This window comes from Panulirus ornatus, chromosome 1, assembly GCF_036320965.1.
Source record: "Panulirus ornatus isolate Po-2019 chromosome 1, ASM3632096v1, whole genome shotgun sequence".
Lineage (NCBI taxonomy): Eukaryota > Metazoa > Arthropoda > Malacostraca > Decapoda > Palinuridae > Panulirus > Panulirus ornatus.
Window position 1 is genome coordinate 93,316,284 of NC_092224.1, and position 26,681 is coordinate 93,342,964.

Here is a 26,681-nt window from a genome sequence, read left to right on the forward strand (position 1 = left end):
TGGTTGATGTAAACTAATAAACAGAGGTAAACCCGCGAATTACGACACAATAAGACGGTTTACAAGAGTAAGGTGAAGTAGGCTGGTTGATGTAAACTAATAAACAGAGGTAAACCCGCGAATTACGACACAATAAGATGGTTTACAAGAGTAAGGTGAAGTAGGCTGGTTGATGTAAACTAATAAACAGAGGTAAACCCGCGAATTACGACGCAATAAGATGGTTTACAAGAGTAAGGTGAAGTAGGCTAGTTGATGTAAACTAATAAACAGAGGTAAACCCGCGAATTACGACACAATAAGATGGTTTACAAGAGTAAGGTGAAGTAGGCTGGTTGATGTAAACTAAAACACAGAGGTAAACCCGCGAATTACGACACAATAAGATGGTTTACAAGAGTAAGGTGAAGTAGGCTGGTTGATGTAAACTAAAACACAGAGGTAAACCCGCGAATTACGACACAATAAGATGGTTTACAAGAGTAAGGTGAAGTAGGCTGGTTGATGTAAACTAATTAACAGAGGTAAACCCGCGAATTACGACACAATAAGACGGTTTACAAGAATAAGGTGGAGTAGGCTGGTTGATGTAAACTAACAAACAGAGGTAAACCCGCGAATTACGACACAATAAGACGGTTTACAAGAATAAGGTGGAGTAGGCTGGTTGATGTAAACTAACAAACAGAGGTAAACCCGCGAATTACGACACAATAAGACGGTTTACAAGAGTAAGGTGAAGTAGGCTGGTTGATGTAAACTAATAAACAGAGGTAAACCCGCGAATTACGACACAATAAGACGGTTTACAAGAGTAAGGTGAAGTAGGCTGGTTGATGTAAACTAATAAACAGAGGTAAACCCGCGAATTACGACACAATAAGACGGTTTACAAGAATAAGGTGAAGTAGGCTGGTTGATGTAAACTAATAAACAGAGGTAAACCCGCGAATTACGACACAATAAGACGGTTTACAAGAATAAGGTGAAGTAGGCTGGTAAATACAGAGAAACGGACAGTTCAATCTTGAAAATTGATGTCAACAGAAAAACCTGAAATGGCAAAATGGGATAATCTTCAGTGAGGGTATACTGGATAACTGGGTTAACTCACCACAAGTCAAAGGAGGTTAATCTACAGTAGTTCACCTTTGAGTTCGTCGTATATCAACACAACACCAACATGAGGGTAAACCTTAGGTCAGGTATTTGGAGAGGGTTGTAACTGGAGACTTTAAAAATGTTAACTACAGTAAACTCGGCCCCATAGAGACACCTTCCTTCCTCCTCCTCCCCTCCCCCCTTCCCTCTTCTCCCCTCTGAGAAAGTAGAGGGGAGAAATGACGTCACCGAGAGAGTGTTGGAGGGAAAGCCAAAATGATCACAAGAAGAGCCGCCACAATGTGGTGGATAACTTGAGTGTGGTCTTCGTAGGCCTTCTATAAACCCCACCACCACCACAGAGCCTGGGCTGGGCTGGGCCCAAGCTACTGGGTTGTGTGGGCTGTCGGCTGAAACCAACCGAAGCTGCTGGACGCCCACAGCCCCGTTAACAGGCCCACGTACAGCCACCAGAACCTTATAAAGGGAGAGGGAGCCAAACTACCAGCCAGTACGGCAACGTCGGAACCGACCTGGAAACTCGCATTGAAGGTAAACACGACGCCTGGCACAGGCCTTACCACGACGCCTGGCACAGGCCTTACCACGACACCTGGCACAGGCCTTACTGCGACGCCTGGCACAGGCCTTACCACGACGCCTGGCACAGGCCTTACCACGACGCCTCACACAGGCCTTACCACGACGCCTCACATAGGCCTTACCACGACGCCTCGCACAGGCCTTATCACGACGCCTCGCACAGGCCTTATCACGACGCCTCGCACAGGCCTTATCACGACGCCTCGCACAGGCCTTACCTACACTACCTAGCTAAGGGTAACTAGCTGAATCTACAGACGCCAGCTCCACTAATGGATCATCACTAGGGGGAGGGGGAGGGTAAACATGGTAACATGAAAATGATAATAATTCATCAATTGACATCATCCGTTTTCCACTTGCTTTGGTGGTACGTCTATGGGCCGATACCAGGGTGGGTCTGGTGGGTGGTGGGCAACACCAGGGTGGGTCTGGTGGGTGGTGGTGGGCAACACCAGGGTGGGTCTGGTGGGTGTTGGTGGGCCGATACCAGGGTGGGTCTGGTGGGTGGTGGTAGACACCAGAGTGGGTCTGGTGGGTGTTGGTGGGCCGATACCAGGGTGGGTCTGGTGGGTGGTGGTGGGCGACACCAGGGTGGGTCTGGTGGGTGGTGGGCAACACCAGAGTGGGTCTGGTGGGTGGTGGTGGGCGACACCAGGGTGGGTCTGGTGGGTGTTGGTGGGCCGATACCAGGGTGGGTCTGGCGGGTGGTGGTGGACCGACACCAGGGTGGGTCTGGTGGGTGGTGGTAGACCGACACCAGGGTGGGTCTGGCGGGTGGTGGTAGACCGACACCAGGGTGGGTCTGGCGGGTGGTGGTAGACCGACACCAGGGTGGGTCTGGTGGGTGTTGGTGGGCCGATACCAGGGTGGGTCTGGCGGGTGGGTGATGGTGGGCCCGGAAGTGTAAGTCGACCTTGCCCACTACATTCCTGGCTCTCCTTACTGTACTCGGAAAGCGGCCCCTCACTCCCGTCACCCACTACACATACCATCCTACCACACCCACTACCCCACACCACCCTACCACCACAACCCCACTACCACCACCACAACAACCCTACTACCACCACCCTACCCCACACCCACACCACCCTACCATCACAACCCCACTACCACCACCACAACAACCCCACTACCACCCTACCATCACAACCCCACTACCACCACCACAACAACCCCACTACCACCACCCTACCCCACACCCACACCACCCTACCACCACAACCCCACTACCACCACCACAACAACCCCACTACCACCACCCTACCCCACACCCACACCACCCTACCATCACAACCCCACTACCACCACCACAACAACCCCACTACCACCACCCTACCCCACACCCACACCACCCTACCACCACAACCCCACTACCACCACAACCCCACTACCACCACCACGATCCCAATACCACGACTACTGCCACCACCACAACACTTACACCACCACTATCACGACCTCAACCACACCACCACCACTATCACGACCTCAACCACACTACCACCACTATCATCACCGCCACAACTCCATTGACACCATCACCACTACTATCACCACCACAACCGCACTATCACCGCTACCATCACCATCATCACCACCACAATCTCACTATCACCACCATTACTATCACCACCACAACGCCTCTGCTATCACCAATACAACTCCACTAACACCACCACCACAACAACGCCTCTACTATCACCACCACAACCGTAATACCACCACCATTACTATCACCACAACCCCACCATCACCACCACAATTGCCTTACAGGTAACTCCATACCTACGAGCGAACCCATTAACGACACAATGGGTTTACAGGTAGACTCCACACCTTATGCCACAGCCATTATGAAAACCCATCCAGTCTGCAGGTTTGGGTACCATCTGCTGGTATGTCACATAAGACGTGTATGTGTAACATATGTGGATGAACTGGTTTCCCTTTTCATTTACCTTATTTACTCTTCACTTGGGGCCATAATTGGGGTCATATTGTAACCTTGTGTGTGTGTGTGTGTGTGTGTGTGTGTGTGTGTGTATATATATATATATATATATATATGTATATATATATATATATATATATATATATATATATATATATATATGTTTACCAAATGGTGTCCTAGCTTCGTCTCTTCGATGTATATCAACTGACTTATATTTCTCTCTTGTGTCTCCCCTGATGATGTGATTATTACACGAAAGTGCACTTGGGAACTTATCGTGTTTCATTTTCCCCGTGGACTCATACGAATATCTTGATCACGCGCAAAATTGTGATCCTTTCCAACATATATATATATATATATATATATATATATATATATATATATATATATATATATATATATAAGACCTCCGAAACCATCGTTTAGCACACATAAAGCAAGGTAAGGTCCCAGACCCAGCTGTGGGGACAGAGGAACCTTCCAAACCATCATTAGATATATACTGAACACCAGATGGGTGTTCCATGGGACACCTGTGTTGCCTGCAGTGTTGCATTGTTATCTGATGTTAAATAACGACTGGAAATACAGTTTATAAACGTAACAATATCTCTGGACGAAGCTCCATGGCCGAAGGTGGAATCTTCTTCAATTTACGAGCCATGTTAAGGTTGATTTGTTTTTGTATTTTTTTTATAAATGACATAACTCAGTCAGCATCTAAACCAATGTTATGGGTCTGAACGCTACTCAGTTCTCCAGGTTTTTTTTAGGGGGGTAAACAGGTTTATACAATGTAGTGTTGGGTGCGTGTCTAACTCCAGTGTTGGTGGTGATGATAACGTATACATACAGACGTACATCGCTGCTGGGCTACGCGCGCCACACGGCTAGGTTACGCGGGCCATACGGCTGGGCTACGCGGACCACACGGCTGGGCTACGCGGGCCACACGGCTAGGTTACGCGGGCCACACGGCTAGGTTACGCGGGCCACACGGCTAGGTTACGCGGGCCACACGGCTAGGTTACGCGGGCCACACGGCTAGGTTACGCGGGCCACACGGCTAGGTTACGCGGGCCACACGGCTAGGTTATGCGGGCCACACGGCTGGACTACGCGGGCCACACGGCTAGGTTACGCGGGCCACACGGCTGGGCTACGCGGTGCCATACGGCTGGGTTACACGGGCCACACGGCTGGGCTACACGGTGCCACACGGCTAGGAAGATCAAGGTGGGCCATCAAGTGATCTCAAGCCCAGCTGGTGACCCGGGACGTCCCAGGTGTGGGACGTGATGACCGACCCGTCCCACACTGACACTGACGGGGGGGTCTACTGAAGGTGGGAGGGGACAAGTCGGGTTTACGTGGAGGGAACAGACGGAAGGTGCAAGTATCAGGGAGGGAGAGAGAGAGAGAGAGAGAGAGAGAGAGAGAGAGAGAGAGAGAGAGAGAGAGAGAGAGAGAGAGAGAGAGAGAGAGGTGAGTGGGGGTGGAGGTGGAGGATATATACCTGGCAGTGGTTATATATAGAGAGGCAGATGTGGTGGCAGCGGTCGCCTGCCTCTCATCACCATTATAGTAATCTACCTGTCCCTCCACCCTCCACCATGCCTTCCCTCCCCTACCTCCACCCTCCACGCCCTCCCTTCCCTACCTCCACCCTCCACCACGCCCTCCCTCCCCTACCTCCACCCTCCACCCACCACGCCCTCCCTACCCTACCTCCACCCTCCACCACGCCCTCCCTCCCCTACCTCCACCCCCTCCACCACGCCCTCCCTCCCCTACCTCCACCCACCACGCCCTCCCTCCCCTACCTCCACCCTCTACCCTCCACGCCCTCCCACCCCTACCTCCACCCTCCACGCCCTCCCACCCCTACCTCCACCCTCCACGCCCTCCCTCCCCTACCTCCACCCTCCACCCACCACGCCCTCCCTACCCTACCTCCACCCACCATGCCCTCCCTCCCCTACCTCCACCCACCACGCCCTCCCTCCCCTACCTCCACCCTCCACCCACCACGCCCTCCCTCCACCATCACTATACTTCCCTCCACCCTGCAGTGCCAAACTCTCCCTCTACCCTGCAGTGCCAAGCCCTCCTTCAACCACTTCCACGCCCTCCCTCCACCATCACTATACTTCCCTCCACCCTCCAGTGCCAAACCCTCCTTCTAACCTCCATCATCGCCCCCACACCCTCCCTCCATCACTACAACCTTCACAACTCCCTCACTTACACCACCACCACCACCAACACACACTCTCCCTCCATCACGACCACACCTTCGCAACGCCCCATCCCTCCTACACCACCACTAACAACACCTCTCTCCCTCCACCAACACCAACACACCATCCTTCACCACCGCTACTATATGCCCTTCACCAACAAAATCCTACGGTAAACATTCTATCCAGTCAGGTGTGAGACAGCCAGCAACACCACTGCTGGACGAGTGAAGCCGCTCCATCATCAACAACAAATACACACACACACACACCCACACACCCACTCACACACACACACACACACCCACACACACACACACACACACACACACCCACTCACACACACACACACACACACACGTCCGCGGCAACAAATAACACAGCCTCCCGCGTCAACAAATACAGAAACAAATACAAGGAAGCCCCAGCCAGGCTCGTGTTTGGCTCCTGCTCAAAGTTCCGGCCTGTTTAGAGTCACTGACAACAGCTCAGTGTAAATATATGCTATTTCTGGTGGAACGGATAAATACGTTGGCATCAGATGGGTGTGGTGGCAGACAGGGCTGGGGTGGAAGGGGAAAGGGACGATGGGGGGGATGGTCTCTCTCTCTCTCTCTCTCTCTCTCTCTCTCTCTCTCTCTCTCTCTCTCTCTCTCTCTCTCTCTCTCTCTCTCGAGCCCAGACAGGCAGACGTTTCATGTTTCCGCTCCATTCTTTTCCTTGTCACTGTCCTCAACTCCCTCCCTCCGCTCCCCACCACACCCACAGACACGGGCACATCCCTAGGTGGGACACACACACACACACACACACACACACACACACACACACACACAGAGCCTACCTAGTGCACACACAAACACACACGTAGCCCAATACACCACGCCTCCTATCCACTCCATCCTCACTCCTATCCTCATTCTGTATAATTTCCCATTCATATATTCCATCTATCTAACCTTCCTTTTACTTCATCTATCCCCTAATCCATCCATCCATCCCATTCCCTCCCCCCTAATCATCAACACCTTCCTTACCCCCAGGTCCCAGCTCCATCTACCTTACCCCACTCATCCATCACCTCCATCTACCTCACCTTACCCATCCATCACCTTCATCTACCCTACCCTACCCATACATCACCTCCATCTACCCTACCCTACCCATCCATCACCTCCATCTACCCTACCCATCCATCACCTTCATCTACCCTACCCTACCCATCCACCCATACCCGCTCCGGACCCAGCCGTGATGCACGCTCCTCGGGCGTGGTGGAGGCCTGACCACACTTAACACACACACACACACACACACACACACACACACACACACACACACACACACACACACCAGCCACAACTGTGTGCAACACGACCCACTCATACCACCACCAGCAGGCAATGGGAACGTAAACAACGGATGTCCTCTTGTGTGGAACAAAAACAGAAACACACAAACAAAAAAAGCAAATAAATCTTACAAAAAAAAAAAAGACAAAAGTGTAAGAGTGGAAGTAACCCCCCCTCGTAACGATGCTTAACCTTTCTTCAAGTGATTCAGTCAACAAATAACCACAGAGAACACCGTAACACAACACTCCAACGTTACCACTACCACACACACACACACACACACACACACACACACACACACACACACTACGCTACCCAGCGTGTAAGCTAATCCACTCACATCCCATTCATCCCTGAAGCGAATTAACCCACTGTCAATCTAACACACACACACACACACACACACACACACACACACACACACACACACTAACACAACACGGTACACCCCAGGCAGCGCGCGACGAGTGAGATGGTGAGATGCAGGGACGAGGGCATGAGAGAGAGAGAGAGAGAGAGAGAGAGAGAGAGAGAGAGAGAGAGAGAGAGAGAGAGAGAGAGAGAGAGAGAGAGAGAGAGGCGGGCGGGGTCTCCATGACTCTTTGGGAAAGGGGGGAAGGGGGAGAACTTCACACCAGTACACAAGACGACGTTCGTCTCTGGCTCGGGTTACCAGCGCCGCGCTCCAGACCCAGGAGGGGCGCGCCCCTTCCACCACCACACACCCCCAGCAGTGCGGGGGGGCGCCCCTGGTCCTGGTGACACAACAAGGATAATTATAGTGGGTTTATAACTCCTAATTATACTACCTTCAGTCACCCGCAGCGGGACTCTACAATTATTATATGAGGAGGCGCGGGTCATCCCATGGGAAAGGTCCGGGGGTGATGTATGTACACAGGAGAGAGAGAAGGAGGGAGGGAGAGAGAGAGAGAGAGAGAGAGAGAGAGAGAGAGAGAGAGAGAGAGAGAGAGAGAGAGAGAGAGAGAGAGAGAGAGAGGGAGAGGGCACAGCTGGTATTGCAACATGGAGCAATTGCAGGCACAAACAGACAGACTGTATGAAAAATTAATACCACTTGAACAAAAAAATATATATATAACACTTCAACAACCTCCTCAGTGGGGGGTTAGATGCCCCAAGCTGTGAGAGCTGAGTAGATGAATGAGCCACACACACACACACACACACACACACACACACACACAGTGAGGGGTGACCTGATCACAACTTTCAAGTTTTTAAACATGTTGACGACACAAGACAGAGAACAATTCTTCGAGTGATCTAAAGACAGAGAGATCAGAAGACACAACATGAAAACCGAGAAACCTTTTGACAAAGATGGGAAGAAGTATTTTCATTGTATACGAGTGCTGGAAGTGGAACAGAATGACTGAGGACAAAGTTAATGCAGAGACCATATATAAATTTACAAAGTTGTATGGTAGAGGCGAATGTGCAAGAGATGGGGCCCCCCCTACGAGTGTAAAAACTCCCTCCTTGTACTGCAAACACAGGCAATCACAAACGAGCAAAGGAATGGGCACAACCTAACAATCGTGGGAGAAAAATGAGGACTTAAAAAACAAAAAAAATAGGAATATAATGCAACACTTTTCCATGAGTTCACCAAGAGTACATTGTGAGATAAGGACCAGCTTATCAAGCTACTGATAAGGGATATGAAGGGGAGGATTCACGGAGGGCGACGTACACGTATGCAATGGGAGCGGAATGACAAAGCTCAAAAGGGGCTTTCACGGTGGGTAAACAACACTGACCCCAACACTGTGAGAATCTACAAGAAAGAGGCATTTTAGCAGACTACCAAATGGCCTTGACACCTACAGAGACTCACAGTCTTGATGAAGTTTCCCGACAGATGCTCTTAGTAAAGTGTGTAGATGCACTTGGCAGGCCGCTTGAAGTACTGATTGGTATGTCGCTGGAGGAGGGATTAATACCAAGGGAGTAGGAGAGGCCAAGTGTCATGCCTACCTTCAAGCGAGGTGAGCGAGAAAAAATGCGCTGGATCAGTCTCTCAAGAGTGAGGTCTGTAAAACAATCGAAAAAAAGAGTAATTGGAAAGTCAATCAGATGACCACATGAAGAGGAGAAATTACCCAAGTGAGCGACAACATGGATTCAGGCAAGAAAAGTCATACGTAAAAAAAAAAATCTATTGGACGAAAGAGGAGGAGGACGCGTGGCCCATTTGTTCTTGGACTACCTGAAAGCATTTGACAATGTCCCGCAGGGGAGCTTAATAAGCAAGTTCCTTCTTCTACGCCTTCCACATTAATACATGAGCTTCTGTTCTCTTCCACCTTCACAACACGGTCGCGTTAGTACCCCGATGGTCTGTCGGTGTTTGAATCCAGACGTATGTAACGAAGGTGGATCTTCCGCAGGAATAAGGGGGGAGGAAAACGTCTTCGACGGTCACCACTGGCGTACCGCAGGGCACTGTCCTAGGACCACTGCTCCAGCGAGGAAACTATGGACTGTACCTGACTATGTTTGTAAATGATGTCAAGGTCATGAGGCAACCGACACAGACTTATGAAGAGGATCTGATGGATCAAACGGTGCACGCGTGCCATTCAACACAGCAACTACATAGTCATGCAGACTGTGAGCCACTGGGGAAGACAGCCGAGATACGAATATCACCAAGCACGAAATAAACTGCATGAAATCTGTGTGTGTGTGTGAGTGTGAGAGAGGGGGAGAGAGAGAGAGAGAGAGAGAGAGAGAGAGAGAGAGAGAGAGAGAGAGAGAGAGAGAGAGAGAGAGAGAGAGAGCTGGGCGTCACCTTCGTTCCTCAACCTGTCACTAAAGCTTCCAGGAGAGATGGTATGGAAACCGAGCCGTTGGCTACCATATATACATAGATAAATCACACTTACGTACATGGTTAGAGCAAATGTTTCAAAAGTATTGACAGCAAACATTACGGCAAAGCTTTCTCGCTGCTCCTACTGGGGCACAGAGGGTCCAAAGGCGGGCAAGGCAGCCAAAGATAGTACCAGAATTAAGAGAGTTAATTACAGTAAGAGGTTGGAGGCCATAAATTGGCCCACCATGGAGGCTGCTCCTGCGGCTTGATCACAACCTCCTCCAAGTTTCTAAACCCGTTTGATGACGTCGGCAGTCAACAATGTTATGAGAGAACAACCAGAGGCGAGAGTAAGAAACCAAGGCGAGAAATTAGAAACCAAGCAAGAAACTTGTTAGCATAAAGACGTAGAGAAATACTGTGGCGACACGAGAGTAAGGGGAAGGATTGAGTGAGTCCAGTGTTGAATCTGTGAACGTGTAGAGGATACGTGAGTTTGACAAGTTGTTAGGATAGAGGCAATGCCAGAGATCGGGTCCTACGAGTGTACAACTCCGTTCACAACTACACTACAAATGGGTAGTTAACCACACACACACACACACACACACACACACACACACGGGGCAGGCCCAAGGTTCTGGGATGGCCCGACACACACACACACACACACACACACACACACACACACACAGGGCACTGAGAGCCAGGGTTCAGGGAAGAACCATCAAACACACACTGGGCAGGGGACGAGAGCCGAGGTTCGAGGAAGGCCCCCACGTGAGCCATAGTAAGACCTTCCGGGAAGGAGGCCGCCTCTGGGTGGCACCAGCGGTGGGTGGGGAACGCCTCCCCCCTCCCGTGGCAGGGTCGGGGGGGGGGGGGGACGGGAAGGAGGCCCACATACCCCCACCACCAAGCCTCCCCCAGCCTTCCCTCCTCCTCTCTCCCCCAAGCCGCCCGGCGCCGCGGTAAACACAGACACCTCCAGCGCCTCACAGGCCACGAAGTCTGTTACGAGGAACGAGAGTGTGATTCATTCCTGCCTCGGCTCCGCTCCCGGCCACACGGGGGATGCGTCGACCACCACCACCACCACCCCGCCGCTATCAGCGCCACACGTCAAGTGCCGCCACGACAACATCATCGGCCTCCTCCTCCTCCTCCTCCCTACCCTGGACGCATGCGTCATCCGGTGGTGGCGCTGCTCGACGCCTTCCTGCGCGGCGAGGCGCAGTCATGAACGGGGACGACGAACACCCTCGTTTGCCCACATCCACTCACTAGTAGCTGTCGTGTCTAATGCGCTGAAACCACAGCCCAACACACCCAGGCGCCCTTCCAACCTCAGCCACGCCCCCACAGACCTTACCGTGGTGTTTCCCCCACCCGCGACCACTTACTTCATAAAACTCTCCTTAACCCATTTTCTCCATGACCATTTTTCAGCACATCCCTCATCTGCTTTCTCAAACAATCTCGTCTTGCTATGACATCCTTCCTCTTATCCCATCGTCTTCTTAATGGTCTACCCCTGCATTTGACATGCGAAACATCCCACAGTATTCCGCGCTCTGGTGTTTTAACCTAGGGTCCATTCACGACACGGTCGAGACTTCTTCTTCAAAAACATTACCCATCTCTGCCCTCACGGACAGTGAGTGGCTACTCTTTCCACACACACACACACACACACACACACACACACACAGTCTTCATCCCACACAGGAACTTACGCCTCCCTGCCACTCTCCTCACCCACCCTAGGGCTGACTTCAGCTCACACGACTCCATCCGCTTTGGCGCCATGTCCACCCCTGGATGTTGAAAGCATTCCACTTCCTCCGGGTTCTCTCCATTCAGACTCGTACTCCAACACCTCTCTCTCTCTCTCTCTCCTCTGCTGAACCTAATAACCTTAGTCCCACGAACTCTCTCGCTGTCCTCCTCTCTCTCACACACAGACACTCTCCCAAGTTCACACTCCAGCTTTGGCAATTCCTCAGTCGAGTCAACCACGTGAGAGCAGCGTCGTCACAGAAAACAGCAAGTGACTCACCTCCCGTTATTCCCCTCCTTACCTATGGTAAGATAGGAAGCCATCGACCAAGGAGGCTTAATATCGGTAACGCCCGCCAGGGTATCGGGAGGGCTAATGATGTGGCTGCGCAGCGAACCAACAATCATGTACCTGTCAAGTGTCACTCCTCTGGCCCAGGGTACTGTCCTTTTCTTTCTGCCTTACCCACACGTAGGCTGCTGGCTTTCAGTCCATTAACATGCAACACCATTCCTCCACCTCGTACGTAACACTTGACAATAAGTGACCCACACCAGCTGTTCTTCCTAACTACACTTCCGTGCGGTAAGGGTTGCACACTAGTCCAGCCTTTCGGCAAAATTTCGTCTTAAGTGCTCGTAATCAACCTCAACAGACTGAAGATTCACACACCTCTCTCTCTCTCTCCAAGACCCCTCGCATTTACCTCCGTGACCATCCCATCCATAACCACAGATTAAACAGCCTTGGTGTCATCATACACCCTTGTCGCGGATCCTAAAACCACTCCGCCCCCCTCCTGTCTTACATCTCGCACACACCATTTACTCCCTTGATAAAAACTTCTTAATGCTTCTTGTAGTTTCCGTCCCACAGCCTATATTCGTAGCACCTGCCACAAAGCATCCCTATCAACCCTACCACACACTCTCCCCAGGTCCATAAATACCACATATAAATTCTACTCTTTCTCTAAATATTTTCCAACAGATTCTATACAGCAAACATCTGATTCATACATCCTGTACCCCTCGTGAAGCTACACTGTCCCTGCTTAATCTGATGTTCCGTACATGCTACCACCCTCTTTAATCACCACTCTCCCATACAACTTACCAGGTACACTCCACAAACTTAAACCTCTGCAATTCGAACATTTACTCTTGTCCCTTTTGCTTTTCTACAATGACACGATACAAGCATTAGGCTAATCCTCAGACTCCTCACCCTGAGGCATACATACACTGACAAGCCAATATAATTAACCAATTACAACAGTCACCCACTTTCTTGAAGACTCAACTGCAATACCATCCACTCTAGCTGCTTTGCCAGTCTTCATCTTATGCAAGGCTTTCACCACCTCTTCTCTCTTCACCAAACCACTTGTCATGACTGTCGCTTTGCATTCCTCCACATCCCCAAACCCTACATCTGCCATCCAATCATGTAACTGTTCTAACACATTCAACATGACTTCAAAATACTCACTCTATCTCCTCTTTACCTCTTCTTTGGCATCTATTTCTTTCAATGCTGCTCCTATTTGTTCCATTGCACTCCTTACACTATTGACGTCCTAACTAAATATATTCTTAATCTCCTTAGAATATGACTATACCCTACTATCTCAACTCTCATATGCCCTCTTTTTCAGCCTATGCACCTTCTTTTTGTCCTCCTGCCACTTCCTCTTGTACACCTCCTAATTACTCACACTCCTTCCCTGCACGTATCGCCCATGCACATCTATATTCTCTTTCAATAACAACTTTAGTTCCTTATCCCACCACTCACTATACCCTTTCTCACAATGCCCACATCCCATACCACACACTTTCCTCACTCATGTAACCACTACTTCCCTAAAACCTCCCATTCCTCACCCCAGTCCCCAAGCCTCGTTTACTCTCACCTTCTGCTATTCTCCACCCAATCTCTCCCGGTACAGAGCTCTTCACACATGCCTGTCTTCCAAGCTCACTTACCTCCACGCCACCCCGTCTTCCCACCCATATCATTTCGTCTTTTCCTAAAGCCTTAGCAGGCTTTCACCCTCTCCTCCGACAAGAACAGATCCGACATTTCCCGCCAGCTGGCTAATTATCACATTAGAAAAAAAAAGTCTCTCTTCAGCACGCCTATCAGCCTGGGATTATAATCCAATAACGCCTACTTACAGCCACCCCTCACCCACCCACGTATACTTATGTACGCCCCTCTTTTTAAACCAGGCGTTCCCAGTGACCAGACAAAGGCAGAGAGAGACAGATATATAAATAAAAATACACACACACACACACACACACACACACATATAAACATACACAGAGACGGGGCAGACAGACACAGAGATAGAGAGATAAGTAGATGGGCAGGAAGATAGATGGATAGTCTCGTGGGCATTTCTCAAAGATGACAACGATGACGAATTCAAGGACATCCACCACACCACCACCAGCACCACCACCACCACCACCACACCACCACCCACCCATCCATCCATCCACCCTTCCACATGACACCCCTCGCTCCACACCCGGGGTGATGATGATGATGATACGTACACACACAAAAAAATAACAGTTTGCGCTAGGGAACCAACGGGTGGGAAAAAGTGAGTGAAGATGAAAAACGACAGAGAAGCGTCGTCCACACACACACACACACACCACCTACCTTTCCCTCACCCTGCCTGCCAACTTACCTTACCTTACGTAAGGTAAGGTAAGTCGCTACACGTGGCTGGTTGTAGAAGGGGGGGGGGAAAGGGGAGGGCAACACATCCACATCCCAGCACGTGACGTGTGGGATGAAGATGAGGGGGGGAAAGGCAGCAGTGCAGAAGAACAGACGAAGGAGAAAAGACAAAGAGATAATATATATATATATATATATATATATATATATATATATATATATATATATATATATATATATATATATATATATATAAGAAGTGGGCGAAAGTAGGAGGAAGAGATCATAACAGGCCACACTCGTGTGATAAGCCCTGATCGCTTCTGACGTGTGCGTTGTGACAAAGGACCACGTAACAATACCTTACTAACACTGGACGCTGTTACGACGGAACAGGAGGAGGAGGAGGAGAGGAGGGGAAGGAGGTAAGGAGCTCAAAGAACTTCAAGGCCGACCTGAGAGAAGAGGTAACAGGCGGATGGGGACGTACAAGACTGTTAACAGTAACAGTAACATGGTCTCTGTCTCCCAGCAACAATAACACTGTCTCCCAGCAACAGTAACACTGTCTCCCAGCAACAGTAACACTGTCTCCCAGCAACAGTAACACTGTCTCCCAGCAACAGTAACACTGTCTCCCAGCAACAGTAACACTGTCTCCCAGCAACAGTAACACTGTCTCCCAGCAACAGTAACACTGTCTCCCAGCAACAGTAACACTGTCTCCCAGCAACAATAACACTGTCTCCCAGCAACAGTAACACTGTCTTCCAGCAACAGTAACACTGTCTCCCAGCAACAGTAACACTGTCTCCCAGCAACAGTAACACTGTCTTCCAGCAACAGTAACACTGTCTCCCAGCAACAGTAACACTGTCTCCCAGCAACAGTAACACTGTCTCCAAAACGCATGAGAGAGAGAGATCGGAGATAGAGAGAGAGAGAGAGAGAGAGAGAGAGAGAGAGAGAGAGAGAGAGAGAGAGAGAGAGAGAGAGAGAGAGAGAGAGAGAGAAGTGCCACTGTTCGGTAGCGAATGGTGGAACCCGTTGTGCCACAGACCCGAGACACGCTACCGGACGGTCCTATAAAAGGCCAGATCATCCATACTACACACACACACACACACACACACACACACACACACACACACGAACATCGTCCCAGCCCAGAATCCCATATGAGGATAAGAGTAAAAGAGACAAACTGTGTGCTGGCTAATATTAGGATAACATTCAAGGACGTGGATAAGAAGATATTGCGCAAGCTGTTTAATAACACGTGTGAGAACAACACGAGAATATGCTTCTCGGGTTTGGTCACCGCTCCTGAAGAAGCACAAAAGGAGTTCATAGAGAAGGTCCAGAGGAGGGCAGCAAAGACGGCATCAGAATTAAGAGATCTGCGTTACAAGGAAAGCTTCCCTGGAGGGCTTTTAAAATTCTACCCAACTTGGAAGAGAGAAGACTGAGGGGTGACCTGACCATAACCTTTTTAAAAGTTTTTTATAACAGTTCGATGGTGCAGACACTGACCAGACTCTTCAAGACGTGTGGTGAGTGAGCAACCAGGGGACAACATAACATGAAATGATGCAAGAAATGTAAGAAAGAAAAGTGTTAAGAAATACTTTTATTGTCTACGTGTTTTAGATGTAGGGGTATAAGATGACTGAGGACATGGTGAATGCAGACAGCACAGGAACATGAATTTAAAAAGTTTTGTGATAGTAGAAAACCCTGGTTAACATAACATGAAATCAAGCAAGAAATTAAAAAAAAAAAATGTAAAGAAATACTTTTATCGTACACGAGTGTTGGATGTAGGGTGTAAGATGATTGCAGACATGGTTAATGCAGACAACATAGGTACATGAATTTAAAAAGCTCTGTGATAGTAAAAATTGTCAAGAGATTGGGGGGGGGTGTACGAGTGTACACCCCTCCCCCTCCTCGCCCGTGTAGTACAAACAAGTAATCAAGTAATTACACACACACACACACACACACACACACCTCACAGTCCTTGAAAGACGACCGTAACACACAGAGAGAGGCCCAGACGGATCCATGTTCTGTACATCTAGACAGGCATTTCAACCTTAAACAATCATTACGATGCAAGACAGTCGTACATCTTCACTAACAAGTGGGAGGCGTTGTTCCACGACCCACTTCGCATCGTCTGCCTCAAAGCACAGAGCTTGCTGGGAGTGAAATAAACAGGAGCAAAACGAAGAGAAAAAAAAAAAAGAAATACAAAATGTATGTGTTATAATGGCCTATGGCTAAAGTGATGAGCTGGAACTCGTGTGTGAAGCGTAGGTGAAACCCATTTTTTTTTCTCTTTAAAATAAGGGGTCGTATATACACTCGAGCACAATTCAAACTAGAATCATATAAAGTGTCTGGGTGTCACACACACACACACACACACACACACACACACACACACCAGGACCCCCAGGACACCACCCACAAAACCATGGTAGACAGACAGACAGACAGACAGACAGACGTAGTAGTAGTAGTAGTAACAGCGTCAGCGCCAGTAGGGGGAGGGAGGCAGACGACCCCCTCCTCGCTCCCTCCCCCTTACCGTAGTAATATATAGTATCGCCAGCGAGCTACATGCCAACTTACAGGGTTATTAAGGGAGAAGGAGAAGGAGAGGGAGAGGGAGAAGGGGGAGGGAGAGGGAGAAGGAGAGGGAGAGGGGAGGGAGAAGGAGAGGGAGAGGGAGAAGGAGAGGGAGAGAGGGGGAAGGAGAGGGGGAAGGAGAGGGAGAGGGAGAAGGAGAGGGGGAAGGAGAGGGAGAGGGAGAAGGAGAGGGAGAGGGGGAGGGAGAAGGAGAGGGAGTGTGTGTTGGGAGGGAGAGAGGGGGAGGGAGAAGAAGAGGGAGAAGGGGAGGGAGAAGGAGAGGGAGAAGGGGAGGGAGAAGGAGAGGGAGAAGGAGAGCGGGAGGGAGAAGGAGAAGGAGAGGGGGAGGGAGAAGGAGAGGGAGAAGGAGAGGGAGAAGGAGAGGGAGTGTGTGTGTGTTTTTTTTTTGCGTGTGTCGTGCGTCGCTTGGCATGTACCACCACAGTGGATGACCTCTTTGTCCACCGTCGGGACTCAACACAACGTCACCTGCTCTGATGTGAGGATGGCATACGTCATCAGTTACCCGTGTGTGTGTGTGGAGGCTGCATGCATGAGAGAGGAGAGAGAGAGAGAGAGAGAGAGAGAGAGAGAGAGAGAGAGAGAGAGAGAGAGAGAGAGAGAGAGAGAGGGGAGGAGTGGGTTAAATAAACTTTACCAATCCAGGGAGACGGTCTTCACTCACTCTCTCTCTCTCTCTCCTCTCTCTCTCTCTCTCTCTCTCTCTCTCTCTCTCTCTCTCTCTCTCGTCTCAGAGGCACGGGTCTCTCTCTGAAAAAAAAAAAAAACTCTGATTCCCTCCCACAAGAGAGGGGTTATGTATGCGGTTAATCCACGTATCACGTAAACAGAAACACAGAGACGGATTTAAAACATAAGACTGATAGATACATAGATATAGATAGATATAGATAGATAGATAGACAGAGATAGACAGACATAGATAGATTGAAAGAGACAGACGGATAGATAAAGACACATAAATAGATAGACAGATATAGATATAGATAGATAGATAAAGATAGATAGATAGACTAGATAGAACTTAGATAAATGGACAGATATACAGACAGATAACTAGACTGATAGACCGATAGACAGATGGATGGAGAGATAGACAGATAGACATATATGCAGACAGATAGCAAGCTACAAAGATAGATAGATAGATAGACTAGATGCATAGATAGATAGACAGATAAGCAAGTAGAAAGATGAGATAAGAAATATAATCTCTACATACAAGTGGAGTACTTCAGATATTTACCCCGTGACGTAATATGCCGTACGCAACGACTATACGACCGGCAGGCAGGCCGGTCGGCCAGGCCGCCTTAAATGGTGAGAACCGAAGCCTTGAACACACACACACACACACACACACACACACACCACACACACACACACAGAGCAAGATCCGAACTCGTGAGGCTGGCCAAACTGTAAGACTCCAGGAGGAGTACACAGATATCCCACCCCGGCCTCTACCTCTACAACCATCCACTGATACAAGTCTACAGGACGAAAGAACGACCCGAAGGCTCTGAGCCTACGTAGACTCCCTATATGGAAGATGGGAAAGGGTTGTCCTAATGCACACTTAGATCATTGTGGGACGAACGATTCCCAGTCTAGACTGAGCAATCATTCTCTCCCCTGGCGCTACAGAGTCCATAAACGTTTCCATAAACCAACGTACGTGACGAGGTGACGTATACACGTCACTATGAAAATTCCAGGTACAGATCTGTTTCATACAATACAAATTATCTTCCTGGCACAGCAGAACGGTAGCAACACAGACATGGATTTCCCAAGGTGAATAGAGTCAAATCGTAAGACACTAATAAACACTTGTACCAGAGAAGCAACGTAAGAATATGTATATATATATATATATATATATATATATATATATATATATATATATATATATATATATACTATTCGCCATTTCCCGCGTTGGCGAGGTAGCGTTAAGAACAGAGGACTGAGCCTTTGAGGGATTATCCTCACCTGGCCCCCTTCTCTGTTCCTTCTTTTGGAAAATTAAAAAGAAAAAAAAAAAGAGAGGGGAGAATTAAACTTAGAATATATATACTCATCACCACAACACAACCAAACTGATGGAAATAGTCTACGACACAACAATGAACCACCAAAACCAAGCAGCAGTAGTTCAGTCTGACCAAAAGAAATAGCGACTTCCCACCAACATCTCACTTGCCACCTACATGAGCGTCTACCACCAACTCACGTTATCTTGCTAAGGCCAAACACATGAGGTTCTCTCGTCACTCTTCGTGGCTCCTGTGATCCACGTCCTCAACTCTCTCTCGCCTCGTCGCCCCGCCTCACCACATATGATCTAACAAGGTCTTTAAGAGCGTTAATCACACAAGCAACCTCAGTGATCTAGGGCATATCAAAATCGTCCTGTAAGAATTACATTCGCTGATATGCAACTGCTACACACAATCACCTTTTTCGCGTCTTGGTTCTGACCAGATGTACGTAGGCACGGGTGGTTCCACCACCTGGGACACGAAAGGTTCAAGGGGCGTCCCGGGACTATAGTGGACGTGTCGTAAGACCCGTGTCCACGACTGTATGTCACCGACATCAAATGAACGCTAATGATACAAAATGTGTGTGTGTGTGTATGTGTGTGTGTGTGTGAGACAGTCGCTATATCCTGACGAAGGGGAGCTCTAGCACGACCTCCTCCTCCTCCTCCAGAAGCCCAGGGACGCCTAGGGACACGGTATACTGCAGGCGCCGGGTCCTTCCTGGTGCCCCAGTACTGATCCAATGATGAACAATTCCCATATTAAACTTAGTATCACCTGTCTGCACTCACCCCCTCCCCCTCACGAGTCATGACCTGCCCTCACTTGTCATGACCTACCGCCACCTGTCATGACCTACCGCCACCTGTCATGACCTACCCTCACTTGTCATGACCCATCGCCACCTGTCATGACCCACCCTCACTTGTCATGACCCATCGCCACCTGTCATGACCCACCCTCACTTGTCATGACCCATCGCCACCTGTCATGACCCACCCTCACTTGTCATGACCTACCGCCATCTGTCATGACCCACCCTCACTTGTCATGACCTACCCTTCCTTACCTGTCGGGATCTGTCATGACCTACCCCCCATCACCTACCATCACCAGCCGTTTCCTGTCACCATCACCTACACTCATCTATCATCACCTACCCTCACCTGTCGCCACCTAACATCACCTGCCATCACCTACACTCATCTATCATCACCTACCCCTCACCTGTCGCCACCTACACCCACCCATCACGACCTACCCTCACCTGTCGCCACCTATACTCACCTGTTATGACCTACCCTTCACAAGTCGACACCCGACCAACCACACGAGCCATTATGCGAACGTAGGTGGGAAGCGAATGGCGCCCCCTAACCCCACTGTATGCCTTCATAAATCCACTTAAATCACCACTTTCCACCCCCACACCACCATCACCACCTCCACCTCCACCTCAAACTGGCGCCACAACACCCTCTATCCCGTCCCTCCCTTACCCCTCGAAGTTACAAATATCATTTAATCCTCGTTCGAAAGACAAACCCCTGACAGCTGGACCTAACAGTCCACACAAGACAATTACCCTCCCAGCGACGGTACGTGATTGGCTGATCACGCTGAGGGCCAAGAAGGTGAAGAACATGAGGTACTTTGAGAGATTGTGAAAGGGTGAGGTGATTGGGGCAAGATGACCCCTTGAACACGACGGTACGACCCTTTAGTGCGACGGTACGACCTGACTGACCCCATGAACACGACGGTACGACCCTTTAGGGCGAAGGTACGACCTGACTGACCCCATGAACACGACGGTACGACCCTTTAGGGCGACGGTACGACCTGACTGACCCCATGAACACGACGGTACGGTTCTTTAGGGAGATGGTACGACCTGATTGACCCCTTGAGCACGACGGTACGACCCTTTAGGGCGACGGTACGACCTGACTGACCCCATGAACACGACGGTACGATTCTTTGGGGCGACAGTACGACCTGATTGACCCCTTGAGCACGACGGTACGACCCTTTAGGGCGACGGTACGACCTGACTGACCCCATGAACACGACGGTACGATTCTTTGGGGCGACAGTACGACCTGACTGACCCCATGAACACGACGGTACGACCCTTTAGGGCGATGGTACGACCTGACTGACCCCATGAACACGACGGTACGACCCTTTAGGGCGACGATACGACCTGACTGACCCCATGAACACGACGGTACGACCCTTTAGGGCGATGGTACGACCTGACTGACCCCATGAACACGACGGTACGACCCTTTAGGGCGACGATACGACCTGACTGACCCCATGAACACGACGGTACGACCCTTTAGGGCGATGGTACGACCTGATTGACCCCTTGAGCACGACGGTACGACCCTGTATAACGACGGTACGACCTGATTGACCCCATGAGCACGACGGTACGACCCTTAAGTATGATGGCAAGGCAGCTTACCTGGTCCTTCAAGGTCAGGTCAAAAGAGGTCAAGCACTCAATACTCAGGGTCGTACACTCGTGTTTCCCCGGGTGAAGGAAGGAAGGAGGAGGAGGAGGAGGAGGAGGAGGGGGAGGAGGAGGAGGAGGAGGAGGAGGAGGAGGAGGAGGAGGAGGAGGAGTTGAGATGGAAAGACGAGAGCGACTCAGGCAGGAGACGCAGTAGGGAACGGAGAGGAGTGTGCGACTGAGCGCGTGTTGCCAGGTACGGGGGACGGATGACGGAACGGACCAAGGTACGGACCACATCATGCACGGACCAAGGTACGGACCACATCATACACGGACCAAGGTACGGACCACATCATGCACGGACCAAGGCACGAACCACATCATACACGGACCAAGGCACGAACCACATCATACACGGACCAAGGTACGGACCACATCATACACGGACCAAGGTACGGACCACATCATACACGGACCAAGGTACGGACCACATCATACACGGACCAAGGTACGGACCACATCATGCACGGACCAAGGCACGAACCACATCATACACGGACCAAGGCACGAACCACATCATACACGGACCAAGGTACGAATAACATCATATACGGACCAGGGATAACCTATTTATTCCCTCTATATGAGATGCGTAGCGGTCAAAAATACGGACAAGGAGTAACGCTGTTTCACTCCTCGCGTTCGACGCGTTCGCCAATTGCTTTGTTCCCCATGGCGCGCGTCGGACGTGTACGTTCCGTGTGGGGGAACAAGGAACTCAAACTATTTGCATTTTCTTTCCCGTGCGATGGAGGTGTATGGTGAGGACCTCAGCTTACATCACAGCCATTTAGCTGACGACAGCTGTAAAACCCTTGGACAAACATATACAGACGGAGGGGGGGAGGGAAAGACGATCTCCGGAGGGAGGGCGGAGGGTACGGAGGGAAGGAGGGAGGAACGAACGGAGGGAAGGGTGAAATGACACACACACACACACACACACACACACACAGGGCAGAGTCCATGCTGCTGGACTGGATGGTTGGTCGACTAAGCTGTTGGTAGACGCAGCTCGGAATTCCTTCCAGACAAGAGACCTCTCCTCACCTCTCCTTCACGTCACCAGACCCTGCCTCTCCCACTTCACAGGAAAGTTACCCTTGGAGTATAAATCGCGGGCTCTCTACCACAACTACAACAACCTAGGTATCCCTGGCTCTCTACCACAACTACAACAACCTAGGTATCCCTGGCTCTCTACCACAACAACAACCTAGGCATCGCGGGCTCTCTACCACAACAACAACAATCTAGGCATCGCGAGCTCTCTACCACAACAACAACCTAGACATCGCGAGCTCTCTACCACAACAACAACCTAGACATCGCGAGCTCTCTACCACAACAACAACCTAGGCATCCCGGGATCTCTACCACAACAACAACCTAGGCATCGAGGGCTCTCTACCACAACAACATTGCGAGCTCTCTACCACAACAACAACCTAGGCATCGCGGGCTCTCTACCACAACAACAACCTAGACATCGCGGGCTTTCCACCACAACAACAACCTAGGCATCGCGGGCTCTCTACCACAACAACAACAACCTAGGCATCGCGGGCTCCCTACCACAACAACAACCTAGACATCGCGGGCTTTCCACCACAACAACAACCTAGGCATCGCGGGCTCTCTACCACAACAACAACCTAGGCATCGAGGGCTCTCTACCACAACAACAACCTAGGCATCGAGGGCTCTCTACCACAACAACAACCTAGACATCGCGGGCTCTCTACCACAACAACAACAACCTAGGCATTGCGGGCTCTCTACCACAACAAAAACCTAGGCATCGCGGGCTCTCTACCACAACCACAAACCAGGCTGGGATGGGGTTGTGGGTCATCATGCCATGGCTCATGGGTTTGAGGAGTTGGTTGACTGTGAGGTGTTATGAAGACGCGCTGACCCCTTGGGGGCTGGACCCACGTAGCCATCAAGGTGTTCATTCTTAAAGTCATTCCTCATCTCGCCAGCAGCGCCTACGTCTCGTGAGCAAAATCCACCTGACAGTCACCAAAGGCCTGACGCAATGTACCGAAGTCTGCGAATCTCGGAGAACCTGACATCATCGTGTTCTCTCTCTCTCTCTCTCTCTCTCTCTCTCTCTCTCTCTCTCTCTCTCTCTCTCTCTCTCTCTCTCTCTCTCAAAGTGAAAGCGAGCTCACCAGTGAACTGGATAACACGGTCATTACCGCGACCGATGTGATAGTATCTGTGTGTGTGTGTGTGTGTGTGTGTGTGTGTGTGTGTGTGTGTGTGTGTGTGTGTGTGTGTGGACATAAGGAAATCAAAAATGTTATCAACTCTCACTATGGTTATCGGATCCTCACTGGTTATCGGATATCGGATCACCAATACCTATCGGATCCTCACTAGTTATCGGATCCTCAATACCTATCGGATCCTCACTAGTTATCGGATCCTAAATAGTTATCGGATCCTCAATAGTTATCGGATTGGTTATCGGATCCTCAATAGCTATCGGATCCTCACTAGTTATCGGATCCTCAATAGCTATCGGATCCTCAATAGCTATCGGATCCTCACTAGTTATCGGATCCTCACTAGTTATCGGATCCTCATTGGTTATCGGATCCTCATTGGTTATCGGATCCTCAATAGCTATCGGATCCTCACTAGTTATCGGATCCTCAATAGCTATCGGATCCTCAATAGCTATCGGATCCTCACTAGTTATCGGATCCTCACTAGTTATCGGATCCTCATCGGTTATCGGATCCTCATTGGTTATCGGATCCTCAATAGCTATCGGATCCTCACTAGTTATCGGATCCTCAATAGCTATCGGATCCTCAATAGCTATCGGATCCTCAATAGTTATCGGATCCTCAATAGCTATCGGATCCTCACTAGTTATCGGATCCTCAATAGTTATCGGATCCTCACTGGTTATCGGATCCTCAATAGTTATCGGATCCTCACTAGTTATCGGATCCTCAATAGCTATCGGATCCTCAATAGTTATCGGATCCTCATTGGTTATCGGATCCTAAATAGTTATCGGATCCTCATTGGTTATCGGATCCTCATTGGTTATCGGATCCTCAAGTTATCGGATCCTCACCAGTTATCGGATCCTCATTGGTTATCGGATCGTTTGATTAAAAAAAAAAAAACAGTTCATTTATGTTCATTTGTCTTTTATTCGCGTAGACAACCAAGTGTAAAGTCTAATTAATACCGAAGCTCTTAAAATCTCTAACAATTATCACATTTTTATCATTACCAGAAAGTGCAACTTCTTCCTAATAAGTAAATCGGTTCTTTAAACACTGTTGGAAGGTTGGGGTGGGTTGAGGGGGGTCTATACAATATCCAAAAAGAGAAAAAAAAAAATTTTGGCGTCTGACTCATTACTTATTCGATGTCAGATGAGTTGCGTACAACATGTACACTCTGAGCACATTTAGTCTCTTCTGTACACAGAGCATGACTTCTTTACCTGTCTTGTGTACATGAACTTTAATGAAGTCACTACATACTGGTGTGGCTAACTCTGTTAATGAGACATTGTCTGCGAAGTACGGACAGTGAAGGAAGGTGGTACGAACGGTGGAAGGTACGGACCATGGATGGTACGGACGGTGGAGGGTACGGACCATGGAAGGTACGGATGGTGGAGGGTACGGACGGTGGATGGTACGGACGGTGGAGGGTACGGACCATGGAAGGTACGGACGGTGGAGGGTACGGGCCATGGAAGGTACAGACGGTGGAGGGTACGGGCCATGGAAGATACAGACGGTGGAGGGTACGGACCATGGAAGGTACGGATGGTGGAGGGTACGGACGGTGGAGGGTACGGACCATGGAAGGTACAGATGGTGGAGGGTACGGACCATGGAAGGTACGGACGGTGGAGGGTACGGACCATGGAAGGTACAGACGGTGGAGGGTACGGACCATGGAAGGTACGGATGGTGGAGGGTACGGACGGTGGAGGGTACGGACCATGGAAGGTACAGATGGTGGAGGGTACGGACCATGGAAGGTACGGATAGTGGAGGGTACGGACAGAGGCAGATATGGTGGGAAGTGGATATAGAGGAAGGAGGGGACGGGTGGAATAGGGTACGAAATGGGGGGAAAGGTATGGAGGGTGTACGGTACAGAGACATGGAGGGTGGAGGGTACTGAGGGTGTAAGACAGATGTAGTGGTGGGTTTGGGGGAGGGGGGGGAGGGTAGTATATGGAGGGAGGAGGGTAGACAAGGTGAGTCAGGCTCGGGATGAGCGAGAAGGTAATGGCGGTGGGGGTGTGTGGATGGCGGGCGTGCTGCTGCAGATGTTTACCTTTCATCCAAACACCAGAGACAGCCTGGCCCTCCCTGCCTGCCTCCCTCACCAACACTGACTCCCTCCCTCCTTCCCTCCCTCACCACGACTACTACCAACACGACTGACTCCCTCCCTCACCACCAACCACCACCACCAGTGACTCCCTCCCTCACCACCACCATCACCATTTACTCCCTCCCTCACCACCACCACCACCACTGACTCCCTCCCTCACCACCACCACCACCACCACTGACACCCTCCCTCACCACCACCTCCCCCATCACCACCACACCAGAAGGCGTTCGAACTGGGTCGTGCAATCACCATATGCACCAACCAAAACACCTCCCACTATCCCGACAACCTTTGACCCGCTGATCAAACACTTCAACCAAATACCTCAGGATCGTCCACCGCCCACACTCATCTACCACAGTAGGTAAGGCCGGGGGTCGAACATGGATATCCTCGTTCCTAACTCGAGTCTGACTCTGAGATGGTGTGAAAACAGTATAGAATCAAGCCTGGGGCAGTTCGTTTCTTACTCTCAAAT

General features: G+C 50.1%; 1 protein-coding gene across 4 annotated transcripts in view; it reads right to left on the reverse strand.

Annotated features, from left to right (window-relative positions):
* Nucleotides 1-26,681, reverse strand: part of LOC139751036 (fibroblast growth factor receptor 4-like) — a 341,174-nt gene that overhangs the window by 167,579 nt on the left and 146,914 nt on the right. The window contains exon 2 of one of the 4 annotated variants that reach the window (XM_071666176.1): nt 9,264-9,319. The exons of the other annotated variants lie outside the window; for them this stretch is intronic. The gene's annotated coding sequence lies outside the window, so the exon portion shown is untranslated. The remainder of the gene's footprint in view (nt 1-9,263; nt 9,320-26,681) is intronic. 4 annotated transcript variants of the gene reach the window in all.